We start from the raw sequence: 8,386 nt of genomic DNA, 5'->3' as shown, positions 1-8,386 counted from the left end.
TCGGTTTACTTCGTTTTTCTTTTTGTTATACTTTGGCTTTTCTTTTTCATTTTACTTTGGCTTTTCTTTTTCAATTTACTTTGGCTTTTCTTTTAATTTTACTTTGACTTTTCTTTTTGTTTTACTTTGGCTTTTCTTTTTGTCTTCGGCTTTTCTTTTCATTTTACTTTGGCTTTTCTTTTTCAATTTACTTTGGTTTTTCTTTTAATTTTACTTTGACTTTTCTTTTTGTTTTACTTTGGCTTTTCTTTTTGTCTTTGGCTTTTCTTTTTCATTTTACTTTGGCTTTTCTTTTAATTTTACTTTGGCTTTTCTTTTTCATTTTACTTTGGCTTTTCTTTTAGTTTTACTTTGGCTTTTCTTTTTGTTTTACTTTGGCTTTTCTTTTTGTCTTCGGCTTTTCTTTTTCATTTTACTTTGGCTTTTCTTTTCATTTGGCTTTTCTTTTCATTTTACTTTGGCTTTTCTTTTTCAATTTACTTTGGTTTTTCTTTTAATTTTACTTTGACTTTTCTTTTTGTTTTACTTTGGCTTTTCTTTTTGTCTTTGGCTTTTCTTTTTCATTTTACTTTGGCTTTTCTTTTAATTTTACTTTGGCTTTTCTTTTTCATTTTACTTTGGCTTTTCTTTTAGTTTTACTTTGGCTTTTCTTTTAATTTTACTTTGGCTTATCTTTTTCATTTTACTTTGGCTTTTCTTTTTCATTTTACTTTGGCTTTTCTTTTAGTTTTACTTTGGCTTTTCTTTTTGTTTTACTTTGGCTTTTCTTGTTCGTTTTACTTTGGCTTTTCTTTTTCATTTTACTTTGGCTTTCCTTTTCATTTTACTTTAGCTTTTCTTTTTGTTTTACTTTGGCTTTTATTTTAATTTTACTTTGGCTTATCTTTTTCATTTTACTTTGGCTTTTCTTTCGTTTTACTTTGACTTTTCTTTTTGTTTTACTTTGGCTTTTCTTTTTGTTTTACTTTGGCTTTTCTTTTTGTCTTACTTTGGCTTATCTTTTTCATTTTACTTTGGCTTTTCTTTTCATCTTACATTTTACTTTGGCTTTTCATTTGACTGGCTTTTCTTTTAGTTTTACTTTGGCTTTTCTTTTTCTTTTTGGCTTTTCTTTTCATTTTACTTTGGCTTTTCTTTTCGTTTTACTTTGGTTTTTCTTTTAATTTTACTTTGGCTTATCTTTTTAATTTTACTTTGGCTTTTCTTTTCATTTTACTTTGACTTTTCTTTTCGTTTTACTTTGGCTTTTCTTTTTGTTTTACTTTGGCTTTTCTTTTTGTCTTACTTTGGCTTATCTTTTTCATTTTACTTTGGCTTTTCTTTTCATCTTACATTTTACTTTGGCTTTTCTTTTAGTTTTACTTTGGCTTTTCTTTTTGTTTTACTTTGGCTTTTCTTTTCATTTTACTTTGGCTTTTCTTTTTGTTTTACTTTGGCTTTTCTTTTTGTTTTACTTTGGCTGTTCTTTTTGTTTTACTTTGGCTTTTCTTTTCGTTTTACTTTGGCTTTTCTTTTCATTTTACTTTGGCTTTTCATTTGACTGGCTTTTCTTTTAGTTTTACTTTGGCTTTTTCTTTTCGTTTTACTTCGGCTTTTCTTTTTGTCTTACTTTGGCTTATCTTTTTCATTTTACTTTGGCTTTTCTTTCATTTTACTTTGGCTTTTCTTTAACCATTTGACAATTGAGTTTAAAAATGGCATTGGACAGTTGACTCGAGGGAGCAAACAATGAACTTTTGACTCAGTTTTAAGACACCCTCTCCCACGTGCCACTCAAAGGGGATGTAAGACGGACATTTTTTGTTTTTATTTTCAAATTAATAGATTGATAATTTATTTCTTCATTCTTTTTTAATCAGCACTCCGCGGCTTACATACACAAACGCTGTCCATAAAGCTTATTTGTATTAAACCCGAAACCTTCCTTTAAATCTTTTGCATTTATCAATTTTCACGATTTATGGATCACCATGACAGCGTTATACTGAATCAACTCTGTTTTTTTATGCTAGTGATGCAGAAATTAAACAATTCACCTTTAAATTCAATGTAAAAAGCATCCTGAGACATTCCCATATATGTTTAACCATTTCATGTTAAATATATTCAAAATACTTTTGTGTAATTCCATAACTGAACTGTGGACATACAAAGGGCAGGAGTTAAAGTCCATAGACTTAGACTTAATTTATCTCACTCTGTCCATAAGCTGTGAACATGATACCTCTCTGTACACGTGTAAGTGCATGTATGGAGTGTTTGATTGAATTTTCTCAAGTACTTATGTGCCTCAGAGGACAGTTTTCCAACTCCATGATTTTTTTATTTGTAACCCTGGCATGTGTCGGTGTGTGTGCTGCATAACATCAACTTCATGAGGTACAAAGGTCAAATGCAGTTCAGGCACGTTTTACAAACCTGGACTGCAGAAAAAGACTGTTCTGCTGAGTTTAAAGGGATAGTTCACCTAAAAATGAATCTGTCATCATTTACTCACCCTCATGTTGTTCTAAACCGTTTGACTTTCTTTTGACCATTGAACACAGAAGGATTTATTTTTTGCAGAAGATCCAAGCTGCTCTCTTACAAACAATAAAAATGAATGGTGACTACAGCTGTCAAGCAAGATTTTCAGTGAATAACGACTTAAATTTCAGTCAGTTTCTTATAGAAAGCTTTCACATAGCTTTGGATAATTTATAAGACTTGTAATATAGAGCACAAGTTGTATGAACTACATTTATGGCACTTTTTTGTTCATTTAGGTTTCCTTTTGTGTTCCATGGAAGGAAGAAAGTTCTCATAGCTTTGTGTAACAAACAATTTCTGTTGTTATTCACTAAAAATCTTCCCCTCCCATGTAGTTTTCAAATCTGATTCATGCTTGCGTTCAGTTCTAAACATTTAAACACGTTTTGCCTTTGTTTTGTCATTATGAGACCAGTGCGAATGAGCAATGTTTGACATCAAATGTATGTGGCATATTGTTAGCAAATATAATTTTTTAATTTATTTTATTTGTGCAAAGTGATACACAGATACAAATACTGAGTATTCTTTTTTATTTTTTATCTTATTTACCAGCGAATATTTTTAACATCCAAAAAATTACTTGAGAAGCAGAATGACATAAGACACAGTGGCAAGAAATGTATGTATAAATATTTCTCGAAATCTGATTTGATCTTCATCTAAGTTACAAAAATGAACAAACACAATTTGTTTTAACTAATAACACACAAATTATTGAATTGTTTTTGTACATATTGAGTACATCATTCAAATTTTCAATGTAGGTTGGAAAATGTATGTGAACCCCTAGGCTAATGATGTCAACAAAAGCTGATTAGAGTCAGGAGTTGGCAAACCTGGCATCCAATTAATGAAATGACATTGGAGGTGTGGGTTAGAGCTACTTTGACTTATAAAAAGCACTTAAGTATTTTGAGTTTGGTTTTCACAAGAAGCATCTGCTGACGTGGACCATTCCTCACAAAAAAAGAGTTCTCAGAAGACCTTCAAACAACAATTGTTGGTTTGCATAAAGCTGGAAAGGGTTACAAAGTTATGTCGAAGAGCTTAGATATTCATCTGTCCACAGTTAAACAAATTGTCTATAAATAGAGACGATTTAGTACTGTGGGTACTCTCCCTAGAAGTGTCCATCCAGCCAAGATGACTCAAAGGGCACACCACAGAATGATCATCGAGGTAAAAAAAACCTTAGAGTGACAGCTAAAGACTTGAAGGAATCATTGGATCTGGTTAACATCTCTGTTCATGAGTCTACTATACAGAAAACATTAAACAGACATGGTGTCCATGGCAGCACACCACAAAGGAAGCCGCTGCTTTCCAACAAAAACACTGCTGTGCTGGGTGTTTGTATGCCAGCTGAAGCTCAGTAGAAGTTACAGTAGGTGATGCAGCAGGACAATGACCCTAAACATTGATGTAAATCCACTACACAATGGCTGAAAAAAAAAGAAAATCCACCTTTAGGAGTGTCCCAGTCAGAGCTAAGACCTTAACCCAATAGAGATGCTGTGGAATGACCTCAAGAGAGCCATTCTCACCAGACATCCTAAGAACATGGCTGAGCTGAAGCAGTTCTGTAAGGAAGAATGGTCCAAAATTCCTTCTGAACATTTTATCTTTAGTAATCGATTCAGCTGAATAATTTATGAAAACGAACCAATTATGTCTAGCATAATCAAAAAAATTCTGTGTTCATTACAGTTTATATGTATTTTCAGGATGTGGGCATCAAAGAGGCTCATTTTAGACTTGTAAGTTCACAGAAAACAGAGGATTTCAGAATAAACCTCCATCGCTGTCACACTTCACAGGACCTCCAGGAAGAGCCCTGGAGCTTCAGCAGTGTGAGTGCAGTGGATTCTCCTCATTGTGAAGAATGACCTGTGGCACAGACGAGAGAGTACCGCACCAGAGAGAACCAACCGATCCACTGCACGACTGCATCGCTGTCAGCTTACATCCACTCATGCCACCGGTGCATAATGGCGGTAGGTGTGCATGCATGTGTGACAGCATAAAGAGTGTGCTGTTGTGTGTGTAGAGAGCGGTTTTAAGTGACTACTGTAAAGCTCTTTCAATGATGAGAAAATTACAGTAATATACTGTTTGGCATTAATTCACATCTTTATTGATATGCAACTGCAAAGACTCAGTGCTGACTTAAATTGTATGTACTGTAAATAGCAATTGTGGTTTGTTCTTTTTATGGAATTAAAACAGGACATTATGATTTTTTTATTTTATTTATGATAATATTTAGTGTAACCAGACCTGCACGAAAGTCCTTGCGGGTAAACTCAGCTCCAGTTTACCATATTTAAATGTAATATCTGTACCACTAGTGTCACCATATGGAATAGACCCAACAGTAAACTATAGCAGGATACATTTCTAGGAATGGGAGACCACAGCAAATATTATTTTTGCGCTCCCATTTGCTCCAACAGCAAAAGAAAAAATCCACTTTTACATTTCCTCCACTTTCCAAAAGACCAAAAAAATAAAAATAAAAATAAATAGATAGAGATGGATTACGACGGACTGAAGAGAGAAAGATGCCAAAATGAACTGTCTCTAAGCACAGCAGTGTTGACTAGAAGATTACGTAGGATATGTTGGATAAATATAAATAGACTAAGCTGTGTATTGCACATAATTATTGCTCAATGGGGCAGTTTTAACTGTTCATGAGATGGATAGACTGATGAAAAAACTGTTCCTGTGCCTGACGGTTCTGGTGCTCAGTGCTCTGTAGCGCCGACCATAAAGCAACTGTTCAAAGAGGTAGTGTGCTGGGTGAGTGGGGTCCAGAGTGATTTTTCCAGCCCTTTTCCTCACTCTGGAAGTGTACAATTCTTGAAGGAAGGGCAGGGGGCAACCAATAATCCGCTCACTGGTCCGAACTGTCCTTTGTTGTCTTCTGATGTCCGATTTTGTAGCTTAACCAAACCAGACAGTTATTGAAGTGCAGAGGACAGACTCAATGACTGCCGAGTATAACTGTATCAGCAGCGCCTGTAGCAGGTTGAAGTTCCTCAAGTGGCGAAGGAAGTACAAGCTCTGCTGGGCCTTTTTCACAGTGGAGTCAATGTGGGTCTCCCACTTCAGGTCCTGTGAGATGGTAGTGCCCAGGAACCTGAATGACTCCACTGCTGCCACAGTGCTGTTTAGAATGGTGAGTGGGGTCAATGTTGGGGTGTTCCTCCTAAAGTCCACTATCATCTCCACTGTTTTGAGTGTGCTCAGCTCCAGGTTGTTTTGATTGCACCAGACAGCCAGCTGTTCAACCTCCCTTCTGTATGCAGACTCATCGTTATCCTGGATGAGGCCGATGACAGTAGTATCGTCTGCAAACCTCAGGAGCTTGACAGAGGGGTCTTGGTGATGCAGTCATTTGTGCACAGGGAGAAGATTAGTGGGGAGAGCACACATCCCTGGGGGGCACCAGTGCTGATCGTACAGGTGCTGGAAGTGAATTCCCCCAGTCTTACTAACTGCTGCCTATCTGTCAGAAAGCTGGTGATGGGAACAGAGAGTTGGTGTAATTTAGTCCAGAGAATAGCTGGGATGATGATGTTGAAAGCCGAACTGAAGTCCACAAAAAGGATCCTTGCATATGTCCCTGGTCTGTCCAGATGTTGCAGGATTAGATGCAATTCCATGTTGACTGCATCATCCACAGACCTGTTTGCTCGATAAGCAAATTGAAGGGGATCTAGAAAGGGTCCAGTGATGTCCTTTAGGTGGGCCAACACCAGTCTCTCAAATTATTTCATGACCACAGACGTCAGAGCGATGGTTCTGTAGTCATTAAGTCCTGTGATTTTGAGTTTCTTTGGGACAGGGATAATGGTGGAGCATTTGAAGCAGCAGGGAACTTCACACTGCTCCAGTGATCTATTGAAGATCTGTGTGAAGATGGGGGCCAGTTGGTCAGCACAGGATTTTAGACAAGTGAGTGAAACACCATCTGGGCCCTGTGCTTTCCTTGTCTTTTGTTTCCAGAAGAACTGGCACACCTCATCTTCACAGATCTTAAGAGCAGGTTGAGTAGCAGGAGGAGGCAGGAGGGGGGTCACAGGAGGTGTTAATATTTGTGTGAAGTGAAGGTCAAATTGGGTGTGGGGTGTGGGGTGTGAGACTCATGACATTGAATGAACTGCTTTTCGTGATGAAACAGTTCATAAGTTAATGAACTGATGACTGTCTGCTAATCTTAAACATGATTTACACTAAATAATCTATTTGGTGTGAACTAAGAATTTCATATGTTAAAATTGCAATTTATTAAGAGAAGCCACAGAATATTTTATGACATATACAGTTGTGCAAATTTTGGCATTGATTTTGAAAATATGACTGATCATGCAAAAAAACTGTCTTTTATTTAAGGATAGTGATCATATGAAGCCATTTATCATCACATAGTTATTTGGCTCCTTTTTAAATCATAATGATAACAGAAATCACCCAAATGGCCCTGATCAAAAGTTTACATACCCTTGAATGTTTGGCCTTGTTACCGACACACAAGGTGACACACACACAGGTTTAAATGGCAATTAAAGGTTAATTTCCCACACCTGTGGCTTTTTAAATTGCAGTTAGTGTCTGTGTATAAATAGTCAATGAGTTTGTTAGCTCTCACGTGGATGCACTGAGCAGGCTAGATACTGAGCCATGGGGAGCAGAAAAGAACTGTCAAAAGACCTGCGTAACAAGGTAATGGAAATTTACAAAGATGGAAAAGGATATAAAAAGATATCCAAAGCCTTGAAAATGCCAGTCAGTACTGTTCAATCACTTATTAAGAAGTGGAAAATTCGGGGATCTCTTGATACCAAGCCAAGGTCAGGTAGACCAAGAAAGATTTCAGCCACAACTGCCAGAAGAATTGTTCGGGATACAAAGAAAAACCCACAGGTAACCTCAGGAGAAATACAGGCTGCTCTGGAAAAAGACGGTGTAGTTGTTTCAAGGAGCACAATACGACAATACTTGAACAAAAATTAGCTGCATGGTCAAGTTGCCAGAAAGAAGCCTTTACTGTGCCAATGCCACAAACAACAACAACTTGACATGCCTCACAGCTTCTGGCACACTGTAATTTGGAGTGACGAGACCAAAATAGAGCTTTATGGTCACAACCATAAGCGCTATGTTTGGAGAGGGGTCAACAAGGCCTATAGTGAAAAGAATACCATCCCCACTGTGAAGCATGGTGGTGGCTCACTGATGTTTTGGGGGTGTGTGAGCTCTAAAGTCACAGGGAATCTTGTGAAAATTGATGGCAAGATGAATGCAGCATGTTATCAGAAAATATTGGCAGACAATTTGCATTCTTCTGCACGAAAGCTGTGCATGGGACGATCTTGGACTTTCCAGCATGACAATGATCCTAAGCACAAGGCCAAGTTGACCCTCCAGTGGTTACAGCAGAAAAAGGTGAAGGTTCTGGAGTGGCCATCACAGTCTCCTGACCTTAATATAATCGCTTAATATAATACACTCTGGGGAGATCTCAAATATGCGGTTCATGCAAGACGACCAAAGACTTTGCATGACCTGGAGGCATTTTGCCAAGACGAATGGGCAGCTATACCACCTGCAAGAATTTGGGGCCTCATAGACAACTATTACAAAAGACTGCACGCTGTCATTGATGCTAAAGGGGGCAATACACAGTATTAAGAACTAAGGGTATGAAGACTTTTGAACAGAGGTCATTTCATTTTTTTCTTTGTTGCCATGTTTTGTTTTATAATTGTGCCATTCTGTTATAACCTACAGTTGAATATGAATCCCATAAGAAATAAAAGAAATGTGTTTTGCCTGCTCACTCATGTTT

This window comes from Myxocyprinus asiaticus, chromosome 9 (genome assembly GCF_019703515.2).
Source record: "Myxocyprinus asiaticus isolate MX2 ecotype Aquarium Trade chromosome 9, UBuf_Myxa_2, whole genome shotgun sequence".
In the NCBI taxonomy this organism is placed as follows: Eukaryota; Metazoa; Chordata; class Actinopteri; order Cypriniformes; family Catostomidae; genus Myxocyprinus; species Myxocyprinus asiaticus.
Note: the sequence above shows the minus strand (reverse complement) of the source record.